At 42.0% G+C, this 23502-nt stretch overlaps 1 long non-coding RNA gene across 1 annotated transcript in view; it reads left to right on the top strand.

Annotated features, from left to right (window-relative positions):
• LOC132711909 (uncharacterized) overlaps nt 1-23502 on the top strand; it is a 104175-nt gene that overhangs the window by 56717 nt on the left and 23956 nt on the right. The gene's annotated exons all lie outside the window — the stretch shown is intronic.

Here is a 23502-nt window from a genome sequence, read left to right as displayed (position 1 = left end):
GTTGAGATCCTTCTGGATCTTGAATCTAAAATGTTGGCTATTCCCCCACCCAACCCATCTTGGTGTCATCTGCAAATTTGATGAATTCCCCTTCTATCCCCTCATCTAAACCATTTATGAAGATGTTGAAAGTACTTGGCCCAAGGCAGAACCTTGAGGTACCTCATTCTATGCTTCCCTCCCTGTAGCTGTAGTTCCATTGAGAATTACCCATTGAGTGCAGTTGGTCAGATAGTTACCAATCCATCTGGTGGTGACGCTGTCTATCCCACATTGTTCTGTCCTACCAAGAAGTAATCTGTGACTGTCTATGGAGATTCTCAGTCATCCGAAAGATACATTTCTTGACGAATGTATCTTGTCTTTTTATGTACACTGAGAGCCTATGCACCAAGACAAATTCCTTGTGTGTCCAATCACACTTGGCCAAGAATTCTATTCTATTCTATTCTATTCTATTCTATTCTATTCTATTCTATTCTATTCTATTCTATTCTATTCTATTCTATTCTATTCTATCCCATCCCATCCCATCCCATCCCATCCCATCCCATCCCATCCCATCCCATCCCATTCCATCCAGGTCATAGTTGTCCCAAAAGTGCTTTTTCAACAGGCAACTGGGCTTTGTTTTTCTTTGAGGACATTTCACTTCTCAGCCAACAAGCTTCTTCAGCTCTGACCAAGTGGTGGAGGATGGAAGGATTTATATTCCTTGCAGTCATGTGCTTGTTTGCCTTCTTTCTGAGAGTCATTGAGGCCACTTGTCAAAGACCTACTTTGTCAAATGTCTTACTGAAGTCCACTACATTCACAACCTTTTGCTGGTCCGCTAATTTAGCCAATTTGTCAAAGAATGCAATACGGTTTGTATGGCATGATCTGTTTTTGACAAAGCCATGCTGGCTTCTGTTAATTGTCTTGCTGGTTTCTAGATGCTCACATCTACAACTCGGTACATTGCTCCATTGTCATGTCTCTGCATTCAGGCAACCTATGGCTACTAAGACCCATGGTGGCACAGTGGTTAGAGCGCAGTACTGCAGGCTACTTTTCCTGACTGCCGACTGACTGCAGTTCAACAGTTCAATCCTGACCGGCTCAAGGTTGTCTCAGCCTTCCATCCTTCTGAAGTCTGTAAAATGAGGAGTCAGATTGTTGGGGGCAATATGCTGACTCTGTAAACCACTTAGAGAGGACTGTAAAGCACTGTAAAGTGGTATATAAGTCTAAGTGCTATTGCTATTGCTACTGCCCTCACATGTTGGCCTCCAGAACTCCTGCCTCAACACACATACCCCGCTATCAAAGTGGATCCTGGGTGCTGCGCTGCAGTGGAGAAACGGGCAATGGAGCAGCCGACATGAGGGAAGGAGGAGGATCAGGGAGAAGAAAGAGGGAAAGTGGCCTTCTCCTTCCCTCGCGCTGGCCACTCTGTTGCCCGTTTCTCCACTGCAGCGCAGTGCCCAGGATCCACTTTGATAGTGGGGAGTAATTTAACAACTGGTTCACCTGAACCAGTGCGACCCGGCTGAATCCCACCACTGCACTGGAGGAAAGGAAAACCACACTGCCTGCATGGACATCAGGGCTGCCAGGCCAAAGGGACAGGATGCAAAAACAGAGAGAATGGAAGGAGAAACCAGTCTGAAGATCAGGAACAAGGGGAGGGGAATAACTGGGTACTGCTCTGTTACGGGGCTTGTTGAGTCATCTAGGACAGCAATCTCCAACTGTTCTGGCTCCGCGGACCAGAAAATAATGGTGGGTAGCCGGTGGTGGGTGCCAGGAATGGGAGGAGGAAGGGGATGGTTTTGTGCACACAACCTAATCCTGTGGATGTGCAAATGGAACTTCGCATGCTCACCCGCTACTTGTGCAGCCCGGTTCCCAATGGGCCATGGACCAGTACCAGTCCATGGACCAGGGATTGGGAACCCCTGATCTAGGGGAGTTGAGCAGAGGAAGAAGGCGACATGTTCACAGTTCATTCCCATGGCCTTGACATGGAGTCTTCTGGGAAAGAAGAAGGGAGGCTGAAGATGATGGGGGAGGAAGTGTAAGGAATAAGGGAGAGGACCTTGATGGAGATGTTGAAGCTCCATTACCAACACGATAGAGATAAAATATATATTTAAGTCCACAAGCAATAAATAGCCATTTGTAAGCAGTTCAGGCCGGCAGACATCTTCCTAATTCACATAGGTACCAGGAAGAGCATGACACGCAGCATAAGCATTTGCAAGGTTCTGTTCTTTTTGCCTTCCTGTGGAATTGATGCCTTGGTAGGGGCCGCCTAGTGGGGCTGGCAGAACTGTGCTTATCTGCGTGCACAGATGCCAAGAGGAAGCCCAGCCTTTGCCGGCTGGTTCCAGTTAACCCTGGAGCAGGGATGCAATTTGGCTCTCTGCTCCACAGGGGGTCCCTGCAGCCAGGCTTGCTGTGGTCCTGAGGCTGCAGAGCAATTCCTACCTTACTTGCACAGAATGTTCCACCACATTGCTTCGCAGGCCTTATGAAATAGCACAAATTATTAGAAACCATCGACAACTGTTGAAAACAAATATGCAAAACACATCTGGCAACAAAACGGCCTTGTGGTAAGTGACAAGAAAGAGAAATATGTTCTAAGCTCTATGTCAGGCCAAAGAACAGTGAATCTAATAAGTTTTCCCAGCTATTCAAATAGATGTTAACAATTATCCGCACTATTGGTTGATTCATCAGTGGCTGAGAATTTGAACTGAGGTCTCCTTTCTGAAGATTTATTTTAAAACAACAACAACAAAGGGCTTCCTTATCTCAAAGGACTTATAACCAACAGCCATTATGATTACTCGACTGCTTCAAAACTCATCCAGTTTATTATTCGATGCATATTGATGCAAAAAATGCTGTCCCAGTACTTCTTGTTTGTCCCAAAGGTGCTTTTTCTAGAAGCAACTGGACTTTCTGGTTTTTCTTTGAAAACGTTTTGCTTCTCGTCCAAGAAGTTTCTTCAGCTGAGAGTTGTTGCCAGAGTCGTTGCCAGCTGAAGAAGCTTCTTGGATGAGAAGTGAAAAGTCTTCAAAAGAAAAAAACAAGAAAGTCCAGTTGCCTTCTGAAAAAAGCACCTTTGGGACAACCATGACCTGGATGACTGAGAATCTCTACAGACTTTTTATTTATGTTTATGTATTTATTAAATGTATATGCTGCCTATCTCTTCACATGAACTTTACATAAGTTACATAAAGCAGATATAAGCTGCCACTTTCTGTGCTAATTGTCATTCAAGAATTATTTTGGTCAACCCAGGAAGCTTTTTTTAGAAGAGAAATAAGAGTTACAAAAACTTGATTGATCTATGCTGATTTATTCACTTTTACTGAAAGAGAATCTACATTAAGTACAAAGAAAAGTGTTCGGATAAGGTCACATTTGTCAATCGATTGCTATGCACAAATGGTCAGAAGATTTAAATGGGATAAAAAGATTTTTGTAGATGAAAAAAAACAGACTTTGAAAGGGATTTATGTACTAATAATGAACATTTTATTGGCAAGGTATATAAACTGTTGTTGAAAGTGAACCGGGAGGTTGAATATGTTAAAGACTGTATGATTAAATGGCCAAAAAATAGATATATTATGCTTGATCAATGGGAAAATATGTGGTTTAATGGCTGAAATTTTTATTGAAATACAATTTGAAAGCATTTGTCGGTATTTAGTTGGTATTTAACACCTGAGAAATTATCAGAGATGTATAGAGGAATGTCAAGTAAGTGTTGGAAATATAATCAATGTGAAGGTATGTGTAATAATGCCAAGACGTATTGGGATCAGATATTCAGAAAATACTAAAAACAAATGTGTAATTGAAACCAGAAGCTTTAGCTATAGGTGTTATGGATAAGCAGATTGAAAGAAAACACGGGACATAGTTATTGAGCCAGGTTTCACCTAATCTGTACTTGCACATTTGATTTTTCCTGCCACAACCTTACTCTTCTCTACATTGGATTTCATTCTGTTAGATATGGCACAGTGTTCAAATCTGTCGAGATCCATCTGGATCTTGAGCCTATCCTCTGGAGTGTTGGCTATTCCTGCTGGTTTAGTGTTGTCTGCAAATTTGATGAGTTCCCCTTCTATTCCCTTACCTTAAATCATTTATGAACATGTTGAAGAGTTTTGGGCCTAAAACAGAACCTTGGGTTACCCCGCTGCTTACTTCCCTCCCTGTAGATGTAGTTCCGTTGAGGATTCCACAGTTGAGTATGATTTGTCAGCCAGTTACAAATCCACCATTTGTGATGCTGAAACAAATGAGAATATTTGATCCTGGATTGATCAGATATAATGATGTGGCAGATAAGAAGCTGTTGTAGACTTTCGATGAATTAATTACATACCAGTTAACAGAGGACTTTGAAATTTAACTTTGCTGTTGGTGTGTGTGGGTGTGTATGTGTGTGTGTACATATACATATGCATATACACATACACACATACACATAAGAGAAATGTATAACAGGTCAAACTGATCACAAATAATGTAGACCTTTATATATTTTGTGCCTGAATTGCAAGGGAAGGAAATTATTGTTGTAATATATTTATCAGTATTCAACTGGGGGGGGGGATAATATATGTATATACGTCCTGTTTTTTGTCATTTTAATGCACATTTTCTTCTCTCTTTTTTTCTTTAAATGTTTTTGTCAATTTGTGTTTTGTTTTTTGTAAAATTTCCTTTTTCTTGTTTGGAGTGTGTATTTTAACTTTCTAAAAAAAAAAAAATTATAAAGAAGGGGTTGCCACAAAGAAGAGGGAGGTCAACCTATTCTCCAAAGCACCTGAGGGCAGGACAAGAAGCCACAGATGGAAACTAATGAAGGAGAAAAGCAACCTAGAACCAAGAAGAAATTTCCTGACAGTGAGAACAATTAACCAGTGGAACGACTTGCCTCCAGAAGTTGTGGGCGCTTCATCACTGGAGGCTTTTAAGAAGAGATTGGACAACCATTTGTCCCAGGATGGTATAGAATTGGAGTAGAAGACCTTCCAACTCTGTTATTCTAAAAAAGAATAAGAGGTTTTTTTTATTATGTATTTGTATCTCTACTGAATAAAGTCAGAAGCCACTCCTTTTGTATTTTTTAAAACTTTTTGTCACTTTTTAACTTCTTTTTCCCCTTGATGCCCTCTTTCTCAACCCTTTTTTCCCCCCATTCTTGTTGTTTTGCATTTCACCTCTTTTTGAAAGTTAATAAAGTTGGTTTTAAAAGAAGGAATTATTCTGGCTATTCTTTGAATTAAGCTGGAATGTTAGGGAGAAGCAGAGTCAGCACACGGAACAATAAAGGGTAGGGACGAAAGGCTGGCGCAATTTTACTCATTGGAGTAGAATTTTTGTGCTCCAAAACGGCCGGCAGCTGCCAGACCAGATGCGGGCTGCCTTCCTGGGGGAATTAAATGCAAACCCTCCTTAAGCAGCGCAGTCTGGGGTCTCGTCTTTGAGAAGAAGCAAGGCTGGAAGAGCCATTATGTGGTTGTGAGATGAGGGGCGGAAATGGACATATGTGAAACATCTGGGCCTCCTGGTGGGAAGCAGCCCAGAGAAGAATGCAGGCAGGATCAGCTGAAATCCACTCTTCTGAAGCGAGGAGATTTTGCAGGGGCTTCTTCCAAGAGGATTCTTTTCAGGGGGTGGGCGCGTTTTGATGGATCCCAATAATTTGCTTTATGCAAATTATTATGGAATTATTATTATGCAAATTATGTAAAAAAGAAAACAAAAACCCAACCTGATCCTTTGCAGCATCAGACTGCAACCAGGGCCTAAATCCAATTATCGCTTTTATGCCGCTATTTGCCTTTTAAAAGTAGCATTTTTAGGCAGTAACCAGAGACCGATAATATTAGAAAACCAGCTTTTGTTGACAGCGAGACTGGAAAAATATGTCCCACGATAGTTATTAACGATACCCAGGACTCGGGATATGCAAAACGTTTTGTGTCTGAGGCATCGTCTGCACAGAACAGCTGCTCTGGGTGGTCCCTGCCCGAGTTGAAGCTTCTGCCTTGAATGTTTTGGTCTGGAGGCAGGAGAGCGGGAGGCCATTTTGTTCCGGAGTAAACCCGAGTTAGAATCGGCTGGAGGGAGAAGGGGGGGCAGTGTCAGAGCAGGAAAAAGCCAAGGATTTTCTCAGGGATGGCACACACACACACAGGATGGCACCAACTGGGGGAGGCTGGGGAGGGAAACTGAACAGTGCACAGGCCGTGAGGAAGAATAGGGAAGTGGGATAAATGGAGGGGGGCAACCTGCAACTTCTTTCCCCTTTCTTCTTGCCCCTCAATCCTGAGGGACAAATTTACCAAACTAGGTAACGTCTTCAATGCACTGATGAAAAAGGGAAAGAAGAAAGTACAGGGAGGAAAAGAAGAAAAGGGAAAAAGAGAAAACATAAAAAGAAAAAAATAGGAAAATACTTATTAAATTATTAAATTTTATTGCCACCTATCTCCCCTTTAAAGTACCTCTGGGTGGTGAAATAAAAAAAATTCTTTTCAAATTAATATTTATAACATTTTTTTTAATATTTATAATATAAAATTAGATTAATAGAATCAAATTTGCAGATGAGACTAAGCTGGCAAGAAGAGCCAACACTCCAGAAGACAAGCTCAGGATCCAAAAAGATCAGACTTGAACAATGGGCCCCAGCCAACAACATGACATTTAATGTGGAGAAAAGCAAACTTTTACACTTAGGCAGGAAAAGCCAAAGGTACAAGTACAGATTAGGGGAAAGCTGGCTCAGAATCAGTTTCTGTGAGAGGGACCTTGGCACCCTGGTGGACGATCACTTAGACAGGAGCCAGCCGTGTGTGGCAGCAGCTGTAAAATGGCAACGGTTTCTTAGTATCTGATGTCCACATCAAATATTGAGGAACCATCGCCATTATACAGTCTCCTTGAGGGGAACATCTGTGAGGAACACCCTGGGCAATCCCAAGTCTTCTCTTTCCTCCAGAGAGAAGTTTGGAGAGCTGATTCCTTCACCAGCATCACTTCCTACCATGATCATCAGCTCCGTTAAAAGCGAAACTGTCTCCATTGCTTCATTGCTTCCCCTGAAGAGATGGCCGGTCTGTAGAACGAGACCCACCAGCCTTTCCTAACTTGTTCTTTTTGACTAGGAGATGATCACAAAAACCTCCTCTAATTAAGCCTCATTTGCATTATTTAAAAAAAATATATATGACTGTCCAGCTTAAACAAATAACTCTGGATGACTAAGAAAACAACATATTAAAAATCATAAAAAATAGATGAAACCAATATAAAACAGTGAAAAACTGAATTATTGGGTCTTGTCCTGCTCATTTCATTTTGTGCCACAAATCTTTCTGTCTTGTGGGGGGGGAAACAGAGGAGGAAGTTTGGCTTCTTTTCCTGCTGGTGATACCTTAAGCCACCTATCCTTACCTTAGTATTCAAATCCTCCTCCTCCCCAAGGAACATTGCAACCACGAGAAATGAAACAGGTCAATCAAAAATTGAGAACAATCAACCAATGGAACAGGAGTCGCCTTCAGAAGTTGTGGCAGCTTCATCACTGGAAGCTTTCAAGAAGTGACAGGACTGCCATCTGTCAGAAATGGTGTAGGGTCTCCTGCTTTTGAGGGGGGGTTGGACTAGATGACCTACAAGGTCCCTTCCAATTCTGTTATTCTGTTGTGTTCTGAGTCAAGGAGTGGAACGATCTCATTTTCACAGTGACCTATCAACTCAAAAGAGGGACCGCTTCATTTGCAATAAACCTCGGGAGATGAATCCTAGGCCAGGGGAAAGCACCTACCCAGGGCATGATTTGATTCCTGGGAATCAGTTCAATCATACCTGTTGGATATGGCCTCAGATGCAGAGAAGGACACAGGGTAAGGTTATTGGGCAAAGGGGCTTGATGGAATCGATCAGGAAGAATTTCAGAAAAGATCCAAAGGTAATGCTTATCCATGTATGCTTGGAAGAATGCCAAAATAAGCCAGTGCCTCTTGAGGTGCAATGCAGCTATTATGTAGATTGCAAATACCCAATTGTCTCCACCTGCTCACTTTATGAAGTCAATGCTTTGTCCTCTCCTGTCTAGACATTAACCTCTCCTGGATGGCTCAGCAGGTAATTGCTGCAGCATCCACTGAGGGTGCCGACCTGTCCACTTTTTATTTTACTTTATTTTATTGGTATACAGTCTTTGTTGCTTGGTGTCATATTCCATGAAAGAATCGTAAAAGTACAAACTTAAGAATGCACTGGATTTTTTAAGCAACCCACCCACCCTCCCTCTTCTCCCTCCCTCCCTCCCTCCCTTCCTTCCTTCCTTCCTTCCTTCCACATGACTTGCCAGAACCACATGATCTAGAATACAGTCAAAATGAAGAGGCAAGCCTTCTCTGCTTTCAGACAAATGAATGCACTAAGTGCATTTGGTAAAGATGATGTTCCAGTAATGTCTCATAAATATAAGAGGCATGGAAATGTTTAAGCAAACAGTTGCCTCTCCATCCCAAGGAACAGCAGTGAGTGTTAAATTGGCAACAACTACAATGCTAAGCAAGAGCAGTTTAGAACTCTTCTCCGAAGCACCCAGGGTGGGGTTTCTCCAGGGTGGGGAAGCTGGGGCTCTTGTCTTCCAGCAGGAGGGGGGGTCTTCCTGGCAGCTGTTAGCATTTCAATTTAACCCTCCTTTTATCCCTACTGGGATGAAGAATGAGGAACTGCCGCTCTTCAATTTCCTTGGAAATTCTTAATGCTATTAGTGTAGGTGACCTACATGCTACTCACTTACAATTCAGAGCAGGTGACAAACATTTCTGATTCATAAGCAAGAATCAAGAAATCACAAGGCTGGAAGGGACCTTGGAGGTCTTCTAGTCTAACCCACTGCCAAGGCACAAGTGCCGATTCCATCCTAGACAAACCGTTGTCTGATCTTTCCTTGAAAATCTCCAGTGATGGAGCATCCCCAACTCCGGAGGCAAACCGTTCCATTGATCAATTGCTCTCCCCATCAGGAAGGTCCTATTTTCTTTACCACTGGGTTGCTAAGTAGATCTGAGTCTGAACGATGATGCAGCCGCCTGCAGGTTCTGAAAAGAAGGGAAAACCGCCAAGGACTAGTAAGAAACCTTGAGTTGTGTGGAGTTGGTTTTGCGCCCTCTCCTCTCGCCTCTGTTTTCCAAGACAGTGTGGTGTAAGGGAAACATCCTGGCCCTGTGATTCCCAATCATTACAGATTAGTGAACTCCTTTATAAATAATGAATCCATATTGATCTCTTTTGCCAGTAAACAGAGAGTGACCTTTATGAAGAATATAAGAAAAATGCACTTAGGGAAACGCACCGTCTTTCCTCCTCAGACAGAGCTACCATTGCGGCTGATTTATCCTGCAGCAGCTGGAAACAGGAACAGAGGGGAGACAGAGACAGAGGTTTGGCCCTGTCATCTGGGGAGAATTTGTAGGGCAGGAATCTGGACGGTTCTTGCCATTCCAGCAATTGCAACTCTCCCCTCAGCGCCCACCTCCTGCGCTGCTTTCGATCATCACCCAACCCAGGCGGCTTTTTCATCTGAGTGTGATTGAAATATCTGAAGATGCCGGCATAAATCTAGGCATTGACCGTCCTGGTGCCTCTCTCTTGTCCAAGTCTAACTTCAGGAATCTCCATCACAGGAATTGCTCTCTCTGCCACTCAATAAACAGCCAGCATTGTCTTGGCCTGAGGTTGACAAACCCAGCAATCGATCGATCAATCTTGGAAATAAACCATGCATTTTCTCAAATAACAGTTATTTCCTTTCAAGTTAATTAGATAGTCAATTGAGACATTGTTTGAGAAGGACGATTGCAGGATTTGAATAAATAAATAAATATTTTAGGGATGGCTTTTTATTATCTCAGATAACAGATAAGAAGAACATTGGGGAAAAAAATATAATAGAACTTAAAAAGCATTTGAAAGAATTTTTTGAAATAAATTTGAATAAAGGTACCCCAGTTGAAATTGTTTGGGATGCAAGTAAAGCTTATATGAGAGGGGTACTTATCTACATGAATTCTAAACATAGACTGTTCCGACAAAAGAAAAGATCTGAGTTGGAAATGGAAATAAAGAATAAAGAACAGTTACTTATTAAAAACCCAACAGATGAAAGAATACGAAGTGCTATAAAACTTTTGAAAGACCAATTCCAAATGCTTATGGCGGAACAAGTTGCAACAAGTTTACAATACGCGAAGCATAATACATTTTGCAATGCTAATAAACCGGGCAGATGGTTGGCCTACACATTGAGGAAAAAACAAAGTATGCGGATTATTGACAGTATCGATATTGGAGGGAAAGAAATTTTTCAACAAAAATTAATTAAAGAAGCTTTTGTGGATTATTATACTAAACTATATGCTAAAGAAGAGGTGCAGAATGGACTTATAGAAAAATATTTAAAGGATAAGAGAGTTACAAAAATTACTGATCAACAAAAGGAAAGAATGAATTATCTTATAACAGAGGAGGAGATAATAGCAGCAATTAAACAGCTAAAAACAGCTAAAGCTCCTGGCACGGATGGTTTGACTGCAGTGTATTACAAAACTTTACAAGCTGAAATGGTGGGACAACTTAGAGATTTATTTTGCAATATTCAACAAGGGGGTAAAATACCCCCATCCTGGACAACTGCTTATATATCTTTGATACCAAAGGAACAAGTTGGTCCTAAAAAACCAGAGAACTACAGACCAATATCTCTTTTGAACACAGACTATAAAATTTATGCGAAGGTATTAGCCAACAGGTTGATGCCAGTAATCCAAAAGGTGATTCATGAGGACCAAGCGGGATTTATTGAGGGCAGATACATGAAGGACAATGTAAGGCAAGTAATAGACTTATTGGAATATCTTGATAAGAATAAACAGATTTCTGCAGTGCTGGTCTTTTTGGATGCGGAGAAAGCCTTTGATAGAGTGGATTGGAATTTTCTACTAAAGACTTTAAAAAAGATGGGCTTTGGGGACCAATTTACACAGGCGATCTCAGCAATTTATCAAGAGCAAAAAGCACAGATTATTATTAATGGAAGTTTGACGACAGAGTTTAAAATTGAAAAAGGAACAAGACAGGGATGTCCGTTGTCCCCACTTTTATTTATTTTAACATTGGAAGTCTTGCTAAATACAATACGGGACTCAAAAATCTTGAAAGGCATAATGATAAGGCAAGAGGATTATAGAATAAAGGCATTTGCAGATGATCTGGTGGTTACCCTATCACAACCAATGGAATCAACAATCCTGATGAATGACATTATACAAGACTATGGTAGAGTTTCAGGTTTTAGACTGAATTCAAAAAAGACTAAAATGATAGTCAAAAACATGACACAAGATCGTAAACATGAGCTTGAAAGGAGGGCAGGTTTTGAAATTGTACCTAAGGTAAAATATCTTGGAGTTCAGGTTGCAGAATCAAATATGAAATTGTTTCAAAATAACTATGAGGTGTTGTGGCGAGAGGTTCAGAAAGACATGGAGACTTGGAAAAAGCTGCAACTGTCTTTACTTGGAAGAATAGCAGCAGTTAAGATGAACATTTTGCCAAGATTTCTGTTTTTGTTTCAAATGATTCCGGTGCTTAAAAGTGATAAACAACTGAAAGTCTGGCAAACTGGACTTAATAAGTTCGTCTGGAACGAGAAAAAGCCGAGAGTGAAATTGAAAATTATGCAAGATGTTCCAGAAAGAGGAGGCCTTAAACTTCCAAACCTACAGTTATATTATGATGCAGCAGCTTTAACTTTAACAAGTGATTGGTTTGGGGGTAAAAAGGCTGGAATATTGAATGCAGAAAGTTTTGATCTTGAATTTGGATGGCATGCTTACCTATTTTATGATGACAAAGTTGATAAAGTATTTAAAAGTCATATACTTAGAGACTCTTTGATGAGAGTTTGGAAGAAGCACCGACTCAAATGGGATTATAAAATACCGCTATGGCTGGATCTTGGTCATACCTTGTGGAATACAAATATAATGTCACTCGGGGGGTTTTTATACAAAGAGGTTCTTTTTACAGATGCGGGCAGATGGCAGCTGAAGACATTGCAGACACTGTTGGATGAAGGGATTAATTTAACCTGGTTACAATATAATCAATTACAATTGAGATGGAAAGAGGACCAAAAAACTGGTATTATGTTGCATGAGGAAGAATTGGTTAGACATATAAGAGAGAAAGGTCCAATGCATATCAAAAGGCTTTATAATGTTTTGCTAGAAAGGGATTCAGAAACGGAATTAGTTAAAGATTGCATGATTAAGTGGGCACAAAATTTTGAAGAACCAGTGATGTTGGAAACATGGGAAAAAATTTGGGTTCAGAATGTTAAATTTACACAGTCGCAGAATCTGAGGGAAAATTTTTATAAAATGTTTTATAGATGGCATTTAGATCCTAAAAAGTTGTCATGTATGTACCCTAATGTTCAGCCAAAATGTTGGAGATGTGAATGTTTGGATGCTACGTATTATCATGTTTGGTGGACCTGTAGGAAAGTTAAGGCTTTTTGGATAAAAATATGGTGGGTCATGCAGAATGTTTTGAAGAAAAAAATTCAATTTTCTCCACAATTGTTTTTATTGGGCATAGTTAAGGGTTTTACACGGGATGAAACAAAATTAATATTGTATATGATAACAGCAGCAAGATTGTTGATAGGTAAATATTGGAAGAATGAAGCTTTGCCTACTATCGAGGAATGGACTTCGAAGATGGCCAGTTTTGCAGAGATGGCGAAGATTTCAGCATATTTAAAAGATTGTTCACAAGAGACTTATGAATGGGAATGGAAAAGGTGGATAGAATATGTTCAGAACAAATACCAAATTAGAAAGTATCAAATAGCTTTTATTTGAAAACAATGTATTAGAAATATTTTAATATAAAGAGACAAAGAGGGAAAATTATGTAGGGGGAGGGATGGGTTCAGGTATATATATCAGTGTTATTAGTTATGAGTATATAATAGGGAAGTCTGGGGGGGGAGGGTTAGGGAGGGTTAGGGAGGACGGGAAGTTTGGGGAGGGAGGTGGGGGGGTGAAAAAAGGGGTGAAAATGTAATTGTAAAACTTTTGCAATAAAAAAAAAAAAGAAGAAGAAGAAGAACATTGGGGGTGAGGAACTCATGGTGGTTACTTATTTATTTCAGGCGAATAAAGATGGTATCACTCATTTCAAGTGGGCTGAAAGAACGGGAGACAGGGAGAGCCGAAGGTGTCAAATCACTGCCAATACTACCCCACTTCTCGGGTGCCCTTGCTTCCTTGGCAGCTGCCTCTTTCCTTTTCCTGCCCAGACAGTCTGCTGTGCTGATGGCAATGAGAGGGCCCACTTCCTAAACCAGCAATTTGGCTCAGCTCCCGTGGTCTCTGCCTGACCTGAGCCAACATAATTGTGCTTTCGTGGATGGTCTGCCTAAGCCACATCTGCCTTCCCTCTGCTGAGTGTGCGGAGGACAGGCGATGCCGTAAGCATTCCGCTGTTGACATGGCGTCTCACTAACACCAACTCTAATGGCTCTCCAGTAGGTTTTTATTATTACTATTTTAAAGGCCCATTTGTGTTCCTTTATAGCTCTGAACTACAATGTTTCCCTGTTATCTTGTTCATTCTGTATTATTGTTTTAATTCCTTTTTCAGTAATTTCTTGGTTGAAATTCCACAGATGTAAATATAGAGGTATTTGCAAGAAACAGAATGCACTGAGCATCTCAGCACAAGAAAACTCAACCAAGCTGAGTCAAACAGCTGGGACACATCGGGAGACATGTAGGGAGCCACTGAAGGTTCAATCCTGAGGGTCCCACATGGACCCGGAGAGAGGAGGATGGAGGTTGTGTTAATTTGAGAGCCTGCGGAGAAGCTCCATTGATCACTTGAGTCAAAGGAAGCCCATTACTTAGGGCTTTTGAGCAAATTTGTCTGCCATCTTTTTGGCCAGCTATTTGACTTCTTTTCTTCCTACCCCCCACCCCCGTAGCCTATCTTAAGGAGAAATATGGATTTGGCACATCAAACCAAACCTCTTCTGCTAAGTGCCAAGATAAAGCACATGTTCTTTCTCCTTCAAGTCCATTTAAGAACTGGGGAAGTCCAGAAGCCCAGGATCCAGAGCTGAGCACTGCCCCTCCCCTCCCAGTTCCTGTGCACAAGAGGCTGCTGGGTTTCTCCAAATGCTCCACAGGCCTCCTCTTCTCTGCTCTCAGTTTCTGAGCGCAGAAACACCGTGGGGAGCTTGGCGGAGAGTTGCCCTCTTTTGTCTCTGGCCCTCTGCCCGCCATCTGCACCTTGAGCCCCAAATAGTATTGGGAAGCAGCTCGTGCGGCAGGGGTCCCAGTGATGAGCAGGTCTGCCAGTCCTCCAACTCGTGCCCAGACTTGGTCATCATCAGTGGTGGGATTCAAGTAATTTAACAACCGGTTCGCCCAGGGTCAGGTTGGCTGTCATGGAAGGCATGGCCCATCCCCATCCTCCATCTCTGCTGCACATGCGGGATGAGCCACCCACGACGGCCACCCTGAACCAGTGCGAACCGGCTGAATCCCACCACTGGCCATCAGGCCACGTTTTCCTTCATTTGGCTCCAGATCATATTTGTGAGAGGAAAAAACCTCTCAGCATGTTGCTGCAATTAATTGATTGATTGGTTTGAACATTTTGAATGAGCCAATCAGAGCACAGCGTCCTGGCTCTGAGTTTCCCGCACTTTCCAATGGTCAGTTGGCCAGTATATAAGTAGCAACAGGATTACAGCCACTAGAGACCCTCGCAGATCCTGAGCAGAGCGTGAGATGCAGAGATGCCGAGCAGAGCTACCTCCAGAGCTGAAGTCACTACAAAGAGCTGAGTCACTGCCTTGCTCCTGAGAAGGCTGACAAAGAGCGCTGAACGTCTCCCATGCTTGGGAAGAAGATAAGAGCTAAATGGACTTTGCTGAGAGGAGAATCTTTTGGGCTGTCTATGCCTTCTTGTAGGTTTTGTTTTTATGTGTTTTTATTAAAGTACTTTCTCAAGACTCCTCAGTCAACTTCCATGCTAGTGCGTTTGTATGCGTATCGGGCCACAGTCCATTCGAACCCCAAAACCCCTTTCCCTCAACAATATTCCACTCAGTGCTTCAACTACTTGAGTTGGCCGAAGCGCTTTAGCATTTCGATTCTTTCATCCCCTAAACCAGTGATGTTGAACCTGTGGCATGCATGCCACAGGTAGCACTCAGAGCCCTCTCTGTGGGCATGCGCGCTGTTGCCCCAGCTCTGTTTCGGGTCTCTGCTGCACATGCACGTGCACCTCCCACTGGCCAGCTGGTCTTCGGGTCTCTGCCGCGCATGCATGAGGCACAAACATGCATGTGTGGGGTGCACACACCCATGCATGTACCCATGCCTTGAAGTTTGGGCGGGCCACGGGTGCATGCACAGATGCGCGCATATACACAGGATGTGCCATGTGCAAGGCATGCACATGTGCAGGGTGCAAGCATGCATGTGCCCACACCTTGCAGTTTGGGCGGGGTGTGGGCGCATGCACGGGGTGTGTACGCATAAGCAGGATGTGCGCACATCCATCCAGACCTTGCAGTTTGGGCGCACACGCACACTTGGGCACAGTGCCTAAAAGGTTCGCTATCACTGCCCTAAACTCTGCTGAAGATGTTACCTAGCCTGGTAATGAAACTCTCGGAAATTCACCCACAAGCTCAGAGAACGAAGCTTCACTCCCATTTTGCTTCTTTCACCCCTGCTTTCCAGGGAGAAAATCCAAGCAAGAGGGGAACCGGGCTCTTCCATTTCAGCTCTGAGTTCTGCTCTGAGTTGCCCTGGTAATTGATGGGCAATGGTGGGCAGTGGTTGTGAATAATGGGTGTTGTGCCACATGATAACCATTTTTTTTACACAAAACATATAATCAAAGTGCTGGAAGGGACCTTGGAGGTCTTCTAGTCCAACTCTCTGCTCAAGACAAGAGACTTTATACCATCCCAGTAAAATGGTTGTCCAGTCTATTTCTGAAAAACTCCAATGATGGAGCACCACAACCAGGGGTGGGTTCTAATTTTTTTTACTACCGGTTCTGTGGGCGTGGCTTATTTTGTGGGTGTGGCTTGATGGTCATGTGACAATTCTTTAGGATTTAGCAGAGGTACTGGTCTACCAGGCTTTTAACTGCTTGCAGAGATGTACCAATCTACTCATGTATTTTTGCAGGCACTGGTCTACCCATTTATTTTTGCAGGCACTGGTCCACTCATTTGTTTTCTTTTAACACTGATCAGCTGTAGGACGGCCTTTTGAAGCCCCATGGCAAGAGTTTAAACAGTTTTTTTTCCCTCTAGCCATCAGCTGGGACTCAAGAGGCAGCAATAGATTGGGGGTGGGGCCAAATAAAAGGTAAGAATAATGCGGGGGGTGGGGGGGCAGAATCTGTTCGGTGATGTCATATCGTCACCGCTACCAGCTCGGGAGAATCGGGCCGAACCGGGAGGAACCCACCACTGACCACAACCCCAGGAGGCAAGCTATTCCAATGGTTAATTGTTCTCACTGTCTGGAAATTTCTCCTTAATTTTAGATTGGATGTCTCCTTAAAAAGCTTTCACCCATTATTTCTTTCCTCCCTCTGGTGCTTTGCAAAACAAATTGACTCTCTCTTCTCTGTGACAGCCCCTCACCTGGAAGACAGTTATCACGTCATTCTTCTCTTCGGTAGGTTAGACATACCTACATAGCTCCATCATATGATTTAGTCTCATCTTTGCCTTCCTTCCTTCCTTCCTTCCTTCCTTCCTTCCTTCCTTCCTTCCTTCCTTCCTTCCTTCCTTCCTCTCTCAGCAGCCCCTACAGAAAAAATACAATATAATGCAAAACCTCATACCGAAATAAAACAACCACAATCTGAGAGTCTTCAGTCAAAAGGCAGGGTATAACTAACTCTAAGTGATAAATCTTTGACTAGCCGAGCTTCTCCCTCTATAAATATCCCTAAGCCTTTCATTAAAATGTCTAACCTGATTACAAGGATCATATTTTCCAAGATTTTTTCTCTCTCTCTGGAAGTGGTTGAGGGTCTTTAGCATAGGCCATTCGACAATGCACAAGGGAGATGAAGCTGGTCTCTTTTATGTGCTATAAGAGATGGTAAGAAGAAGGAGGAGGAGGAGGAGGAGGAGGAGGAGGAGGAGGAGGAGGAGGAGGAGGAGGAGGAGAAGAAGAAGAAGAAGAAGAAGAAGAAGAAGAAGAAGAAGAAGAAGAAGAAGAAGAAGAAGAAGAAGAAGAAGAAGAAGAAGAAGAAGAAGAAGAAGAAGAAGAAGAAGAAGAAGAAGAAGAATGGGTGAGAGAGAAAGAGGGAATGGTGTCTGTAGGCAGGGTGGATTTTCCAGTTGGAACTTGTCTGAAAGTTGAACTTAAATCCTTGTTTCTTAGAAACAGTAATAAAGTCACACTTGTGTTTTCCCAGGAGTCACACAAGACTAATGAATCCAAAGTACTTTTGTCACAGATTTGCCTCAGCACAACCCCTTATGAGCCGCAGCTCCCAACCTACTAGAGACAGCCATTCATGTGGAATACTTGGGCGCAGATGAGGAAGAAGGGATGGTCTTCTCACAGAGCTCCTGCCAAAGAAGCTGCTTCAAAGAGAGAGCATGTGCCCTGCTCAACTATGGATCCTCTGATGCTCATGCTCACGCTGTTTTATAGCATCCTTTGATCCAGTCCCCACAGTTAGTTATGTGGATGAATCATGTGAAGCAGCAATGATTCCACACTTCTGTTCCAACTGAAACCCCCTGGAGGAGGCAGGAAAATAATTCAAGGGAAAGGGCTGGATATGAACTTGTTTTATATGCTGAAAAACTGGGTGAGAGCCTCAATTTGTGACTGAAAGATCCATATTTTAGATTCAGATTAGTGCAACCAGAAATCTTCCTCTTCCTCCTTAATATTTGTCTGGTTCTTTCACAAGGAGAATAATTTCATTACGATAAACCAATATTTTTATTCCTTCTGCTGTGGGTGGTAGGAATGACAGAGGCTAAAATTGAGAGGTGTGACATATATAAACCAAACTAAGTTCATTGCAGAAGCAACTTTTGCACCAGATAGTTCCTGATTCCTATATCGGTCTCTTTGCTTGAATACTGCACCATCGGTCTCTTACCCAACATCTGGCAGGATAGACATATACAACAAAGGAACAACTGATGGTAGATAATTGGCAGGGATTGTCCACTGACAACCAGTTATCTTTCCCATTGATATGATATGAAAGTGTGGACACTTCCTGATCCTTGTTCATCCTTCCAACATGAACATGATCACAAGGGAGACCTTTGGATGGAATGGAAGGGATTCCAATGTGTGTTGAGATTGCTCGATGCAGCACAAAGCTCAGCACCAGGCAAATTCATCTGGATCAATGGTCAGATAGTCCTCTGAATAGTCCACAGTTCAAATGTGGCTACTCCGATTACCCTTCAGTCAATATTCTCCTCTGACATGCTGACTCTGGTGATGCTGCTGTTATGCTGCATCAAGTCATAGCAACACCTGGTGATTCTATGGATAAAAGCTCTCCTAGCATCCTGTTTCTCACTATATCACACGATCTTTGCAAGTCCATTTCTGTGGCTTCCAGTTCTACTTCCATGCACTTCAGGTGCTATTGGCCTTTTCTTCTCCTTCCATCACCTTCTCCAGCATTACCATCTTTTCCATAGAGGCACCATCCCTCCTGTTGTGTCAAAGTATGGCGGTTCCTGTTTTGTGATCCTTGCTTCTGGTGATCACTTGTTTGAATGGTTGGTCCTCTTGGAAGTCCAAGGAATGTGAAACAGCCTCCTCCAGCCCCAGGACTCCAAGGAGTCAAACTTCTTCCTCTGTTCTTGCTCAGAGTCCATCCCTCACATCTGTGCATCATAGCAGAGAATACCATTGAGTTGCCCATACTAACTTTTGTCTTGATTGAAATGCCCTGGCCTTTCTTGAGTTTAGTCGTTCAATACTTTTGATCTATTGTCATTTTCCTGAATCTCTTTTGCATTTCATCTTTATCAGTTCTGGAGCCTAGAAAATGTCAACTTCTTCTATCATCTTACACTTTTATGTGAAATTCCTTTAGAAGATATAATCTTAGAAGATATAATCTTAGTTTTCTTGATGTTCAAGGAAAGCCTTCCCTTTTAACTCTCCTGTTTTATGTTTTATAATGATCATTCTTAGGTCTTCGGTTTCTGATATTGAGATTGTGCCCTATGACTATGTCAGATGATTGGCATTCCTCCCACTCATTTGGACTTCAGCCTTTAGGCCTTCCACCACATGTGATGCATTCAATATAGAAACTGTGCCAGCATAACAAGAGGATGCAACCAGTCTAACCTCTTTTCCAATTCTAAGCACTGGGTGCTACTGAATTCTGATCTTTCCAGGGCTGGTTAATTTTACCAAAAGAACCAAATGCTGAGGTCCATCCTTTGCTTTGAGAGACCTCCAAAGGCTCAAGTGATCAATATGATCCAAAGCTCTGGGGTATTTCACAAAACAGAAGTAGAGTCCTTTGTTATATACTCTTCAGATAAAACCATCATCATCATCCAGCCTACAAAATAATATTTCCCCATGTTTTCAGATGGTCACTCCCCGGATTAAAACACAGCTCTTTCCCCAGGACTGGAGTTTGGTTGGCTGAGAAGGATTTTTCTCCATTATTTTAAAATCTCCATTGACTGTTGTCCCTCCAGTTGATGTTATCTTTTTGAAATTTATTTCAAATTGTTATTATTCTCACAGGTTGAGTTGCCCAGAATCATTGGATTTGGACAGCCCAGATTAGTTAAATAGAATAGAATAGAATTCTTTATTGGCCAAGTGTGATTGGACACACAAGGAATTTGTCTTTGGTGCATACACTCTCTGTGTACATAAAAAGACAAGATACACTCATCAAGAATCACAAGGCACAACACCCAGTGACAGTCATACGGTACATGACTGTCACTACAAATATAAATACAGAAGTGGTCTCGTGTTTCCCGATTCCATTGTGAGATTTGTTCATACATTTGCAACTTCGGTCTCCATGTAGTAAAAACTAATGTCTTTAGCAGTTCCTTGTTGATATGAGATATTAAGATTATTGTCCTGCAATTAAATGACAGAACAACGAAAAAAATGATGCATTTCATAAATCACAATTCTGACTATTCCATTCATTTCTGGTTTGTATGAAATTGGAATACTTTATGATGTTGCTTTAGCCTATTGATGATATTGGAAATATATACTGATGACCTGTTAACAGTTATGGAGGACTTTTATTTTGAAAAGTGTGCAGGAATTCAATTAAAATAATCCTGAAATATGATTGAGGAGCCTGTTTGATTAGATACACCACTATTAGGGGTCACGAATTCCGCTGTCAAACTACTCTTACTTACTTATAGTTCCATAAGTGGAACTTTGCACCATAGTCCCTGAACCATTTCTCCATTCAATCATTCAAACTTGCTCTTTCATCTTGATTTTCACAATGTCCTGGTAAAAACTTCCTTCCTTCCTTCCTTCCTTCCTTCCTTCCTTCCTTCCTTCCTTCCTTCCTTCTTTCTTTCTTTCTTTCTTTCTTTCTTTTTTTGTCTTTCTTTCTTACTTTCTTTCTTTCCTTTATTACCTATTGTCATTTTGCATTGAGAGAAGCGAGTTCTTTTCTTGTGCTTTTGTTCTGAATATATATCTAAGGATTTATTTTCTTCGTGGGCTCCTTCTGAGCTTTCCCTTTCCCAAGGGCAGCTCAACAATTCCAATTTGCCCGTCTGTCGTCTTCTTTAGTGGCTGCCTGTTTTTCCTGCCTGGATGTCCACGTGTCCTTTCTGATTTGAAGGTCAAGGAGGGGCAAAACATTTCTTAGACTGACAAACATTTTCACTTGGGCCCCACAAAGCAGATTTTACTTTGAATGACAGCTTGAAATGAATTCGCTGAAAGCTCCTCGCTGGATGAAGCTGCAGAGGAATTTCAGAGAAGCTGAAGTGTTTTAGAAATACATTTTTGGAGGCACAGCTTAAGTATCCGTAAGCTCCGAGGCTTAATGTAACACAAAATCTGCTGCAAATTCTTTCCTTAGATCTCAGAAATGCCATTTTGTGTGTACACAAAGTGGGTTCACTGGAAAAGTCACTCAGCATTTATTCTTTCCATCATCTTCTCTCTCTGCCTGAGGGTTGGCCAGATCCCAAGGGGCTTCTAGACATGACGGATGGTCTGAAGAAATCCTTCTATGATGAGGGAGAGAATCTGGTTTCAATAAAATTATTGGACTTTTTTTATGGATGGATGGAAAAGCAGCAAACTATCAGGATGGGCTCCCCTCACAGCTGGATTATGTTTCTCCAACCAAGACCTTATTATTATTATTATATGGGTAACCTACAATTAGATTTACAGTCAAAGACTGGTGAAAACTTAATAATTCAAGTCCTGACCAAAGACCTGAGAATTATGAAGGTAGCATCTGAGGCTAAGAGAGTCATCATCATTATTATTATTATTAAATACACAAAAATGTGAAAAAGAATTTCGAATCACAGCTGCCTGGTCTTTAGCTGGTTGCGGCAGGGGTGAAATCCATCAGGTTCTGACAGGTTCTGGAGAACCGGTAGTGGAAATTTTGAATAGTTTGGAGAACCGGCAAATACCACATTTGGCTGGCCCCAGAGTGGGGTGGGAATGGAGATTTTTGCAATATCCTTCCCCCAGGAGTGGGGAGGGAATGGGAATTTCGCAGTATCCTTCCCCTGGAGTAGGGTGGGAATGGAGATTTTGCAGTATCCTTCCCCTGCCACACTCACCAAGCCACGCCCACCAAGCCACGCCACACCCTGCCCACCAAGCCACACCCACAGAACCCATAGTAAAAAAAATTGGATTTCACCACTGGGTTGCAGCCTTCATACACACTGAGCTTTTCCCAAGAATCTGGGATGTTATAGTGTACCCATGTAATATATGTGCAGATCTAAGCAGTGTAGAATTTTTGTAATGGACAGATGGACATTTTGTCAATGTGCAGGTTTTGTAAGTGCCAGCCAAGATTTTGGGGTATGTCACCCATTGTGCCGATAACCACTGGATCCACCACAGCCAGTTTATGTTGCTATGATTCCAATTTGACACAAAAATCTGTGTCAAATAAAATACAATTTCTGTGCCAACAAAGCAACATTTTAAACCATTTCTGCTTTTTCTTCATAAAATGCTAAAAACCAAGGATTGTTTTTTCCCACTAAGATTGTCTATGCATTTTTAAGAGTACGTTTACATCTCATGAAAGGTAGATCTTATGGTTTTTTTAAAACAAACAAACAAACAAAACCTTAGAACATTAATTTTAGATGCTCTAAATGAAATATTTGCAGAGAACAAATGTCTTCTTGAGCAATCTCCAAAGTTGGAAATTTGTTTGTTTGTTTGTTTGTTTCTAAAGCCCACACTTTTTAAATATCACATTAATCAATTGCTGAAATGAGCTACATAGAGATGGACAGGGCAATCAAGCTGCCTGATATTTATAACATACCATCTTCAGGGGTGGGTTCTAAATTTTTTTACTACCGGTTCTGTGGGCGTGTCTTATTTTGTGGGCGTGGCTTGGAGGTCATGTGACTGAGTGGGCGTTTCTAGCTGGTCATGTGACCGGGTGGCCATGGCTATGTGTATAGGGACTACTCAGAGGGCTGAAAAAAGTCATTTCTGACAGGTCCTCGCACTTTAGACTGGTCCTCACACTTATGACCATCCTCACATTTATGCCCGTGCAGCATTCTTAACAACCATGTCACTCATTTCACAACTGCTTCTTTTCACCATGGTGATAAGATAGGGCAAAAAACGTAAAATGTGAGGATAGTCATAAATTCGAGATCTGGTCAAAAGTGCGAGGACCAGTCAAAAATAACTTTTTCAGCCCTCTGAGTAGTCCCTGTGCACATAGGGACTACTCAGAGGGCTGAAAAAAGTGATTTCTGACAGGTCCTCGCACTTTTGACTGGTCTTCGCACTTATGACTGGTCATCATTTATGCCCATTGTAGCATTCTTAACAACCATGTCACTCATTTCACAACTGCTTCTCTTCACCATGGTGACAAGATAGGGCAAAAACGTAAAATGTGAGGACAATCGTAAGTTCGAGGACTGGTCAAAAGTGCGAGGACCAGTCAGAAATAACTTTTTCAGCCCTCTGAGTAGTCCATATGCATAAAAGGATACAGCAATAGAGAAGGATGAAGGAAGGGAAGGGAAATTAGAGTACGAGTGAGGGTAAGAGAGGGAGGAAGAGAGGAGGAGAAGGAGAAAGGAAGAGGAAGTAGGGAGGAGAAGAAGAGGGGGAGGAA

The sequence above is a fragment of the Pantherophis guttatus genome, chromosome 12 (assembly GCF_059756535.1).
Source record: "Pantherophis guttatus breed Tessera chromosome 12, ASM5975653v1, whole genome shotgun sequence".
Classification (NCBI taxonomy): domain Eukaryota; kingdom Metazoa; phylum Chordata; class Lepidosauria; order Squamata; family Colubridae; genus Pantherophis; species Pantherophis guttatus.
Note: the sequence above shows the minus strand (reverse complement) of the source record. Positions and strands in the feature narration are given on the sequence as shown.